A 12,717-nucleotide genomic window follows, 5' to 3' on the forward strand; every position below is an offset into this window, starting at 1 on the left:
CCCCTAGTTGACTACCCCTAGTTGACTACCCCTAGTTGACTACCCCTAGTTGACTACCCCTAGTTGACTACCCCTAGTTGACTACCCCTAGTTGACTACCCCTAGTTGACTACCCCTAGTTGACTACCCCTAGTTGACTACCCCTAGTTGACTACCCCTAGTTGACTACCCCTAGTTGACTACCCCTAGTTGACTACCCCTAGTTGACTACCCCTAGTTGACTACCCCTAGTTGACTACCCCTAGTTGACTACCCCTAGTTGACTACCCCTAGTTGACTACCCCTAGTTGACTACCCCTAGTTGACTACCCCTAGTTGACTACCCCTAGTTGACTACCCCTAGTTGACTACCCCTAGTTGACTACCCCTAGTTGACTACCCCTAGTTGACTACCCCTAGTTGACTACCCCTAGTTGACTACCCCTAGTTGACTACCCCTAGTTGACTACCCCTAGTTGACTACCCCTAGTTGACTACCCCTAGTTGACTACCCCTAGTTGACTACCCCTAGTTGACTACCCCTAGTTGACTACCCCTAGTTGACTACCCCTAGTTGACTACCCCTAGTTGACTACCCCTAGTTGACTACCCCTAGTTGACTACCCCTAGTTGACTACCCCTAGTTGACTACCCCTAGTTGACTACCCCTAGTTGACTACCCCTAGTTGACTACCCCTAGTTGACTACCCCTAGTTGACTACCCCTAGTTGACTACCCCTAGTTGACTACCCCTAGTTGACTACCCCTAGTTGACTACCCCTAGTTGACTACCCCTAGTTGACTACCCCTAGTTGACTACCCCTAGTTGACTACCCCTAGTTGACTACCCCTAGTTGACTACCCCTAGTTGACTACCCCTAGTTGACTACCCCTAGTTGACTACCCCTAGTTGACTACCCCTAGTTGACTACCCCTAGTTGACTACCCCTAGTTGACTACCCCTAGTTGACTACCCCTAGTTGACTACCCCTAGTTGACTACCCCTAGTTGACTACCCCTAGTTGACTACCCCTAGTTGACTACCCCTAGTTGACTACCCCTAGTTGACTACCCCTAGTTGACTACCCCTAGTTGACTACCCCTAGTTGACTACCCCTAGTTGACTACCCCTAGTTGACTACCCCTAGTTGACTACCCCTAGTTGACTACCCCTAGTTGACTACCCCTAGTTGACTACCCCTAGTTGACTACCCCTAGTTGACTACCCCTAGTTGACTACCCCTAGTTGACTACCCCTAGTTGACTACCCCTAGTTGACTACCCCTAGTTGACTACCCCTAGTTGACTACCCCTAGTTGACTACCCCTAGTTGACTACCCCTAGTTGACTACCCCTAGTTGACTACCCCTAGTTGACTACCCCTAGTTGACTACCCCTAGTTGACTACCCCTAGTTGACTACCCCTAGTTGACTACCCCTAGTTGACTACCCCTAGTTGACTACCCCTAGTTGACTACCCCTAGTTGACTACCCCTAGTTGACTACCCCTAGTTGACTACCCCTAGTTGACTACCCCTAGTTGACTACCCCTAGTTGACTACCCCTAGTTGACTACCCCTAGTTGACTACCCCTAGTTGACTACCCCTAGTTGACTACCCCTAGTTGACTACCCCTAGTTGACTACCCCTAGTTGACTACCCCTAGTTGACTACCCCTAGTTGACTACCCCTAGTTGACTACCCCTAGTTGACTACCCCTAGTTGACTACCCCTAGTTGACTACCCCTAGTTGACTACCCCTAGTTGACTACCCCTAGTTGACTACCCCTAGTTGACTACCCCTAGTTGACTACCCCTAGTTGACTACCCCTAGTTGACTACCCCTAGTTGACTACCCCTAGTTGACTACCCCTAGTTGACTACCCCTAGTTGACTACCCCTAGTTGACTACCCCTAGTTGACTACCCCTAGTTGACTACCCCTAGTTGACTACCCCTAGTTGACTACCCCTAGTTGACTACCCCTAGTTGACTACCCCTAGTTGACTACCCCTAGTTGACTACCCCTAGTTGACTACCCCTAGTTGACTACCCCTAGTTGACTACCCCTAGTTGACTACCCCTAGTTGACTACCCCTAGTTGACTACCCCTAGTTGACTACCCCTAGTTGACTACCCCTAGTTGACTACCCCTAGTTGACTACCCCTAGTTGACTACCCCTAGTTGACTACCCCTAGTTGACTACCCCTAGTTGACTACCCCTAGTTGACTACCCCTAGTTGACTACCCCTAGTTGACTACCCCTAGTTGACTACCCCTAGTTGACTACCCCTAGTTGACTACCCCTAGTTGACTACCCCTAGTTGACTACCCCTAGTTGACTACCCCTAGTTGACTACCCCTAGTTGACTACCCCTAGTTGACTACCCCTAGTTGACTACCCCTAGTTGACTACCCCTAGTTGACTACCCCTAGTTGACTACCCCTAGTTGACTACCCCTAGTTGACTACCCCTAGTTGACTACCCCTAGTTGACTACCCCTAGTTGACTACCCCTAGTTGACTACCCCTAGTTGACTACCCCTAGTTGACTACCCCTAGTTGACTACCCCTAGTTGACTACCCCTAGTTGACTACCCCTAGTTGACTACCCCTAGTTGACTACCCCTAGTTGACTACCCCTAGTTGACTACCCCTAGTTGACTACCCCTAGTTGACTACCCCTAGTTGACTACCCCTAGTTGACTACCCCTAGTTGACTACCCCTAGTTGACTACCCCTAGTTGACTACCCCTAGTTGACTACCCCTAGTTGACTACCCCTAGTTGACTACCCCTAGTTGACTACCCCTAGTTGACTACCCCTAGTTGACTACCCCTAGTTGACTACCCCTAGTTGACTACCCCTAGTTGACTACCCCTAGTTGACTACCCCTAGTTGACTACCCCTAGTTGACTACCCCTAGTTGACTACCCCTAGTTGACTACCCCTAGTTGACTACCCCTAGTTGACTACCCCTAGTTGACTACCCCTAGTTGACTACCCCTAGTTGACTACCCCTAGTTGACTACCCCTAGTTGACTACCCCTAGTTGACTACCCCTAGTTGACTACCCCTAGTTGACTACCCCTAGTTGACTACCCCTAGTTGACTACCCCTAGTTGACTACCCCTAGTTGACTACCCCTAGTTGACTACCCCTAGTTGACTACCCCTAGTTGACTACCCCTAGTTGACTACCCCTAGTTGACTACCCCTAGTTGACTACCCCTAGTTGACTACCCCTAGTTGACTACCCCTAGTTGACTACCCCTAGTTGACTACCCCTAGTTGACTACCCCTAGTTGACTACCCCTAGTTGACTACCCCTAGTTGACTACCCCTAGTTGACTACCCCTAGTTGACTACCCCTAGTTGACTACCCCTAGTTGACTACCCCTAGTTGACTACCCCTAGTTGACTACCCCTAGTTGACTACCCCTAGTTGACTACCCCTAGTTGACTACCCCTAGTTGACTACCCCTAGTTGACTACCCCTAGTTGACTACCCCTAGTTGACTACCCCTAGTTGACTACCCCTAGTTGACTACCCCTAGTTGACTACCCCTAGTTGACTACCCCTAGTTGACTACCCCTAGTTGACTACCCCTAGTTGACTACCCCTAGTTGACTACCCCTAGTTGACTACCCCTAGTTGACTACCCCTAGTTGACTACCCCTAGTTGACTACCCCTAGTTGACTACCCCTAGTTGACTACCCCTAGTTGACTACCCCTAGTTGACTACCCCTAGTTGACTACCCCTAGTTGACTACCCCTAGTTGACTACCCCTAGTTGACTACCCCTAGTTGACTACCCCTAGTTGACTACCCCTAGTTGACTACCCCTAGTTGACTACCCCTAGTTGACTACCCCTAGTTGACTACCCCTAGTTGACTACCCCTAGTTGACTACCCCTAGTTGACTACCCCTAGTTGACTACCCCTAGTTGACTACCCCTAGTTGACTACCCCTAGTTGACTACCCCTAGTTGACTACCCCTAGTTGACTACCCCTAGTTGACTACCCCTAGTTGACTACCCCTAGTTGACTACCCCTAGTTGACTACCCCTAGTTGACTACCCCTAGTTGACTACCCCTAGTTGACTACCCCTAGTTGACTACCCCTAGTTGACTACCCCTAGTTGACTACCCCTAGTTCGGGTAATTTTCTCAACTTAAGAAATGACCAGATTTTGTTTAGGGTTTCATGTTAAAATTGTTTTATGTTCTTCACTAACAAAACATCTGGTTTTAGGGTTAAGTTTGAGGGAAGGTTGTTATTTACAATTAGGTTTGACTTAAGGGTAGACATGGTTTAGTCAACTTTCCTTCAATGCTTTAAGAAATGATTTGTTGCTGAGAAGTTAATTTAGGATTGGTTAAGAAACCTTTGTAGTTAGTATAAGGAGTAAGAAAGTGGTATATTTTGGTCTACAAAAAAGTAGATGAAGAGGATTCAAAATGCTGGTTAAGACCATGCAAGAAAGAACTGAACATTGAACAAGCTGGGTGAAAGATCCATCATTGGTGTGTGGATGGGAATAAAATGATGATTCAAGTGACATGGCATCCAAGTAGATGACATCGATCCAAGATAAGGCTAGTGTTCGAAGAGAGAGAGAGGGGGGAAAAGGATGGTTAAACTGTTAAGAGTTTTCTAAGACTGCACTCAGGAAATCCAGATGACCAAGATGTTGATACAAATGAAACCATGATGCATATGAAAGATATAATAGATGATCTGACATTAAAATATCCATATAATCAAACTCCTTTTGGTTGGGTTAGAGCAGATTCAATTTATAAAACGTATGAACATGATCCAAATACATGCCAAGCTTACTGTTGTTTAGGGGTGGGGGTTGGTTAGGGCTGTATCATCCACATTAAATTTAGTTACTACCGATGTTAGGTCATATTTGCTGCTATTTTTCTACTTGACAGTTCGGAATGAGGAACCCAAGGATGTTTGGCCTTTTTAGGCCATGCACTCCCAGCCTTTCTGGCCTTCAGGTTCACACACCAGTCTTCAGTCCATCCCCACAGTCCATATGGGACAGGACAGAGGTGAGCAAAGAGTTAGGGTTAATCTTTAAGATTAAATTGCCATTTTTTCCTCCCCTTTCTATAGATCAAAGCTTCATCTAAACTCATTTAAAAGCAAAAAAAAGAAACCCTTGTCGTTACGTGTAGGGGTCAGGGCAATATTCCAGTCCAGAAATAGTAGATTCACTATTCAAAATGCTGGGTAATTAAGATGATCAAAGAATAGTTTGATTGTTTAATTAATCCCTACTTATAGAAGGTTCCTAAAAATTTGCAATAGCAGTCACTTAGCCCCTTTAAAAAAACGCTTAATGCTTAATTAGAAAAACAGGTTTTAAAGAGTCTAATATTCTATCAAAGATGCTATAAAAAGGTCATCTGCTTAACTTTTTTTAACAAAGAAATAACCGCTTTCCCACTATCGTGCCAAACATTTGAACGAACCCTTCAGTACAGTTAGTGTTTCTCCACTGAGCCTGAAACCATGTAGCACGATTACAAACTGTTCTCAGCCTGGAATTCTAAGCAGGGTTAGACAACCGCTGATAGATTATGCGTGTTGATGTCAGGGCTCTGTTACCAAGCTATCACAGCTGGCTCAGAAGCATGCTAGCCAGACATCCACAAGTAAACACTTCATTTAATATAAGAAAATTATACAAGTCAGACAATAGTTTAAAAAGGGTTTAAACCATAGAGCAGTCTCTGGAAGAGAAGTGAATAACTCATAACTCAGTTATTTTATTGACTAATTTTATACATTGTTTATTTTATCCAACCAGTCATCTAAAATAATGAAAGCCTATTTTATAAATGACAAGTTTAATAATTTGATTGATAAAGCAATTGAGACCTTTCATTCGCCTGACTAATGCAAGTTTATTGCATGCAGCACTGTATTTGGTAGCACAAATCTCGCTCTGATCCAGGAGAGAATTAAACCAATGACTACATGCACTGAGACTTTTTCCTGCTGCGCATCGAATAAAGCAAATAAGAAATGCGTATCAAAGCCTATGGTAGAAAGTCAACTTTCAATAATTAAACACTGCCGTCCAAGGTACTGTTGTATGATTTCTTTGTCTATATATCCTCTAATAAACTAGTCAAATGAATTAATTTAAACTAAGTTGGTATTGCTCTTAAAATCACTAGGTTTTGACCTTTGAGCAATTTTCAGCATTTCAGCAGTAGGCCATTATATGATTCAGTTATACACAAGTTTGACATTTATGGGGCCGTGTAACGTTTGTGTTGTTTTGTTCCCTGATCTTTAATATATACTGGGTACCCATGCAAAAAATTTCTAAAAATGTCAAGCTGATAAATAGTGCTTTAAATCCTGATGCATTTTCACATTTGTTTATTTCACCTGCTGCATTCATTATTTAATGAATGAATACTTAACAGACATGGTTAAAAACAGGTGTCAAACTCAGTTCCAAAAGGGCTGCAGCTCTGCAGTTTAGTTCCAACCCTAATTAAACACACCTGATCAAACTAATTGAGTCCTTCAGGCTTGTTTGAAACCTACAGGTAAGTGTTGGAGCAGGGTTGGAACTAAACTGTGCAGGGCTTCAGCCCTCCAGGAATTTAGTATGACACCCCTGGTTTAAAGGGTTATATTTTACCATCAAAATGTAGCAGGTTATATAAATCTACTTGTAGATTGTAAAAATTAAAGTTGAGTGCCATTAGTTAGTGCCCGCTCACTTTTGACAAGGCCCGTCTAAAATATATTTCTGCTATTGTAATACAAATGCACTATTGTTGCATTATCATAGTTTAATTTTGTCATGTTCAGAGATCTTAAATACGGTTATTCCCCTGCAAACATTTTCAATAGTTACATTTGTCATTTCCCCTCCAAATTAAATTTAGCCAGAGGCGCGCAACATATGACCTCTAAAAAAAAAAAGGTGCTGTAACATGTACCTATATGCAGCACCCCAATATGAGAGCGGCATAGCAGTGTTAAGTCACTTGTTTGCTTTGTTGTTATTAACTTGAAAAAGTTCAGCTATTCAGTTTAATTGAAAAAGGGAGCAGTTTAAATTTTATTAAAGGCAACTACTGATGGGCTGTGTAATGTTTCAAAGAGCTGTTCCAGCATGAGTAGAAAATAAAATCGTATTAGTGCTGCCTGGCACAGTTTGGTACAAAATGGAGCAGTTCCATTTAGAGAAGGATTCAGCATGAGTGGAAAAGCAGCTAAAGTTACTGAAAAGTTTTAATCTGGATGTAGAGAATCTCATAGCACAAAAACAGCACTCCTAAAGGCATATTTATACTTCTGCATCAAGCACACAAGTATGCTTCAGCACAACCTGTGCATGGTCACATAGCCCTTGCTGTGGCAGTCAGACATGATGCACACGTCAATGAATAGAGCAAGCTGTGATTGGTCAGCTTTGTAGAGCTGACAAGTGTGCCCTAACCTAGTCCTCATCTTCAGGCAGTAATTTGGGGGCTATTTCTGACAGCAACCCGTGTATGGCCAGATTAAGCATCTGTAAAACTCTCTTCATATTAATGTTGTCAAACTTTGACAAGCCATCAATAACTGATGCAGAAAAGCTTATTCATGCTTTCATGACCTCTGTTAGACTGCTGTAATGAGTTACTAGGCGGATGCCCTGCTGGCCTCACTAACAAACTGCAGCTGGTTCAAAATGCAGCTGCTAGAGTGCTTTCTACAACCAAGAAATCACAGTACTCCAGTTCTTTCATCAGTGCATTGACTCCCTATTAAATATTTAATTTACATTGTTATTGTTTAACTACAAAGCCCTCAATGCCTTAGCTGCCCAGTATTTGAGGGAGCTCCTGGTGTATTATAGAGCATGAGATTGATTCCTTTAAGACCCTATAGTGACCCACGAGTCTATGTATTGATCCTGAAGGGTCAGTCTGTACACCAGCCAGTGACCTCTCCCTTCTGCAGCTTCTCCACAATGGATGTCCACCATTCTCCAGCCTCCGGTGCCTAGACTGCAGCTCTGTACAGGAAGTTTGGCCAGAGGAGAAATGGTCATGCCCAACTGAGCCTGGTTTGAGGTTATTCTTCACCTTTACTTTGGTCGGTTGGTAAACTGGCTTGCTTGGTTTGGGGCTTGTGTAGTTGAGCATGGATGGATTTTTTCTTCATTGTTTGGACTCAGCAGTGAAAATTAAACAACGAAATTAATCTCTGAAAACAGACCTGATTTAAACCTCTCATGTGAAAATGAAGCATGCACATCCGCAAAGATCCTTAGGCTGTACAGTTATAGTAGATAGAAGTTTGTATGAATGTTCAAGAAACTGAAGCAGATAAGGGAGATTCCACAGAAGGAAGAATTAATTTATGAAATGAGTGAACAAGTCGTTGAGAGATTTCCAAGGTAAGCCATATGCCCGGAGCACTGAGCTGCCCTAAGAGCTGATTTAATGTGAATAAACCTCAAAGCAGCTGCCTCAAACTATATTGAGTTTTAAGGTTCTGGACACATTTTTAACCAGTCATCAGATATCTCCCAAAGGGTTAACTTTATGAGACACTGCAAATGACATCAAGTACTGTCTGACAAATACATTTAGGAAATAGGTGTACTGTCTCTGCCATTGTGTAGTTGTTAATGTCTACAATCGCGCTATGTGGAGAGAAAAAAAAAAAATTCACAATAGAACCAAACTGATTTATTGCTTAAGTGAGAGCCTTAAAGTGAGCACTTTTGTTTGTGAAAGGATTCTCACTACCAAAAGGAATTCTTGATACGAGATGTTTATTTAAATTTGAGATTTTTGAAGAGGAAACTGGAACCAGTAAAGTTGAAATATTTATAGGTGAAGAGGTTCCAATATTCCCATGAAATTGAGATTGTAAAAGAGAAGTGTGGTTACTTTCACTGAGAGGTTCTGGAGTTAGATGTTCTAGGAGTTAGGGAAGATCTTTTAAACCAGCCATGTACACTACAGATGTTCTGGAGAAGGCATGTAGGGTTTTTCTGAAAAGTTCTGGGTTACAAGTTATAGAAGAATAAATATTTTAAATCTTTCCATGGAAAAGAAAGGGAAAATCTGGTCATTCTGAAAAGTTGTAGGGTTATAATTTGAGATTTGGTGTTTTAAAGTGTCCCTATGGAAGTACTAATCTTACTCCTTAACCTTAATCCTAGTAAATTCTGAGGTTACAAGTCTTCAGTAGATCTCATGTTTGAATTGATGATTTTTTGAAAAGTTCTTGAATGACTGGTGTAGGTGGTGTTGATGCACAATGTACTGTTGCGTGGAGGTGCTAATCACCAGTAGAAGACTGGGCTTCATTTAAGGCCATTCACCCAAGGCCACCGTCCCTGCGTGCTGTCCAAGTGGACCCAGGGGGGCTGAATACTTACCACTCCCCCAAGTGACCTTTTGTTAACACCGCAAGGTTGCCCAGGTCACCCGAGAAGAGTCTGAAGATGTTTCTCTATGAGGCCTACTCTGGCTAATCCAGAGACCAGGCTCCCCAGGACCCCAGATATCTCCAGGGAACAGAAGAGCCCTTGCCCAAATCAGCTGAATCTAACAGGTAGATTCAGGAGTAAAAATTGGCCATGAACTGGTCATTGCCTTCTCCTCACTCCCTACTGATTTGCTCCAGAATACTTAGTCAACATCCAAGGAGGTCCTTAAATCCAATTTGACCAAAATAAAATTCGCCAGAATGTGACTAGAAGCATTCAGAGAGATACTCCTGACCTCTCACTAATTACGAGAAATTATAAAATTTAAGAGGTCAGGTCGAGGTTCAGTCTGGCGGATATATCTCTGTAGATATATCATGCTTCTACCAAACGTCTCCCCTAAGGCAATGCAAGAACCAAGCAGACATTATCCTTATCAGGGATAACCGTTGGGAGCATTACCCTGAAGATCAACCAACCCTGGTCCATTGACTAGGTGTTGAGACACAGCATTTCGGCAATGGTGATGACCATTTGTTTGTTTGTGTTTTTCTTTCTTCTTGTTTGTATATTTTTATTCAGAATTTGATTATCTGATGTCTAGGTTGTTTTTCCATACTTTGATTATCATATTTAAGCTTATGAAGCCCTTTAAAATCGTGTTTTATTAGAGAATAGACCATATGCAAATGACTCATTAGTATTCGTGTTTTTTGACCAATCCTGTGTGTCCTCAGCTGAGTGTGCTTTCGGTCAGGTTTAATCCTTTATATCTCGGCCGTTTTTTAATGTTTTGGTTTAATTTTTTCTGCATTTTAGTCAGTTTGTTGTGTAGAATAAGTGTTGAGCAAATAAACTGGCATTACTGATCAAAAATATTTTTGTGAGGTTACCGTTTATGAGGAGTACAGCTGATTTAGTGTGGTAATTCACAATCTGTTTTTACAGGCTAATGTCTCCATTCAGGCAAACTGATTTATGCAGTTTATTGGAGATGATAGAGTTGATATGATCATGTCAATGATATTAATAACACACACATCTCAGTTGTGTGTTTTGATTAGCATGATTCAACAGTGTACAAACAATGTACATAATAAAACAGAAAACCAGAAAATACAGAAATAGTCTAAAAGCATAAACTTAAGATCAGCCTGGCAAGTTGTGAACACAATGGCTGGGAGTAAAGAAGATAGAGGAGGCAATGAAACCAATTAAAATGGTTTTAATTATGTGAGAGAGTTTGCTGAGGAATTAAATACATTTTACTTAAGATTTGATGAGGGTGATTTTAAGTCAGAAAATGACATTTTAAAACAACACCTGTCATGAAGTAAATCCGTAAACATTTGTAGGACTAGGGTCGAAGAACTCTTTCAGAGAATTAATACTAAAAAAAGCCCGGGCCCAGATAATATTGGTGGTAGGGTGCTACATACATGTGCTGAACAACTTTCTGAAATATTTCATTGCATTTCTTCAGTCTCTTACGTTGCAAAGAGTTCCTGAAATCTGGAAGAAATCTGTTCCAATAGCCAAAACTAAGTTTCTGCGGGAGTTACATGATTTTAGACCTGTTGCCCTTACTTCATTAGTTATGAAGTTTTTTGAGAGTATTAAAGGTGAGATTTTAATGTATTCAAAGGATAAATTTGATCCTTTGCTGTTTGCATTTAGACAGAGCAGGGGAGTTAAAGATGCTAATCTTACACTGTTAAATTACCTGTTTAATCACCTGGAAAAGCCCGAGACCCATGCCAGATTGTTGTTTCCCTAAACGGGAAAATAAAGTTGAGTCTGAGTCATCTTATCGACATTCTGACCACTGCACATACACACACACACACACACACACACACACACACACACACACACACACACACAGCAGATCATCAGCTCTACATTCATTATATCTGGAGTGATTTTTACTCCTGCCAGTCATTGTGCTTGAACATGCTGAGTCGCTGTACACAAGGCTACATTAATCATAAATAATCATAAATAAATGAACTACATTCAATATAACACTGACATCATATAGAGAAGATCAGCAGCTCCTCGTGAACATCAGCAGAGTCAGAACACAGAATACAGCATGTCGTGAAGAACAGAAGAACACTAAGAGCACATGAGGAGCGACTGGGCCATCCTGCTGCTGCTGCGTGTGTGTTTGCATGTCTTTGTGTCTGTGCGTGTCGTGCCTGCACACGTGTCTGTGTGCATGCATGTGTGTGTTACAGACACAGACAGAGAGTAAAGCAGAACATCAGAGGCAGAACAGAGCTCTGGGCTCCTCCAGCTGTGCTTGTGTCGGCCCGTCTCCACACTCAGACTGTGTCCACTCAGACCGTACCGGCTCAGCAGCTTTCTCTGACTGGGGCTCTTAATGTTGGTCAGATACGGGGCCAGTTCATAACCAGGTTTAATCTTGTTGAAGCACACTAATTTTTTTATTTGATGAATTTTATTTTGCCAATTATAATCCTCCTGGGTAATCTTTTCTATTTCTTTAGTCTTTATATGTTGGGACAGGGTTTGTGAGTTTAGTTGGTGTTTTCCCACCAGATAGTGCAAGGGGTCGCTGGCCGGATGTGCATTTCTATATATGAGGGCTTGCTGATGGTAGCTCTCTGGGCTGGAGTCTGACAGATGGAGCCAGAACTTCCCTGCTCTCTTCTGGATGTCTGAGAGCAGAGGGAACCGCCTAGTTCTGCTCTGCAACCAAGGCTAGGTGTGCTTCTGTGAACTCCGAGGATGTTTTTGCAAAACTCCAGATGAAAGATTTCAACTGGAGTTTTTTCCCAAGATTCATAGTTTAATTTAAATGTGGGTCCCCAGAGTTCACAGCCATACAGCAGGACTGGCTTTACAATGGAGTCAAATATTTTCAGCCACAGTTTAATGGGTGGGTTAAACTTAAGAAGGTTTTTTTTTTTAATACAATAAAAAGCCCTGCGTGCCTTAGCGGTTAAGTCTTTTAGAGCTTGACTGAAGTGTCCAGAAGCTGTGATTGTCAGACCCAAATAACTATAAGAGGTGACGTGGTCAAGTATTGTTCCTCTGATTTTAAAAGTGTGTCTTTTTTATCAGCTAGACAAGGTTTTTTACAGAAGATCATGATCTTGGACTTCTGCATGTAAATGGGCAATGCCCAGTCTGTGCTGAACTCCTCCAAGATGGAGAGACTGTGGTGAAGACCCTCTAATACAGTTTACATAAAAAGTAACATACATATATATAATAAAAAAACAGTACACAAAGTA

At 42.4% G+C, this 12,717-nt stretch overlaps 1 long non-coding RNA gene across 1 annotated transcript; it reads right to left on the bottom strand.

Moving 5' to 3' along the window:
* Positions 1-2,825: 2,825 nt before the first annotated feature.
* Positions 2,826-9,919, bottom strand: LOC147842229 (uncharacterized). The gene is made up of 2 exons (XR_015498974.1): positions 4,306-9,919; positions 2,826-4,133 (listed from the first exon to the last, which is right to left on the bottom strand). It is a non-coding gene; the product is annotated as an uncharacterized LOC147842229 (long non-coding RNA).
* Positions 9,920-12,717: the final 2,798 nt, after the last annotated feature.

The sequence above is a fragment of the Danio rerio genome, chromosome 9, assembly GCF_052040795.2.
Source record: "Danio rerio strain M-AB ecotype USA chromosome 9, GRCz13ab, whole genome shotgun sequence".
Taxonomy (NCBI): Eukaryota; Metazoa; Chordata; class Actinopteri; order Cypriniformes; family Danionidae; genus Danio; species Danio rerio.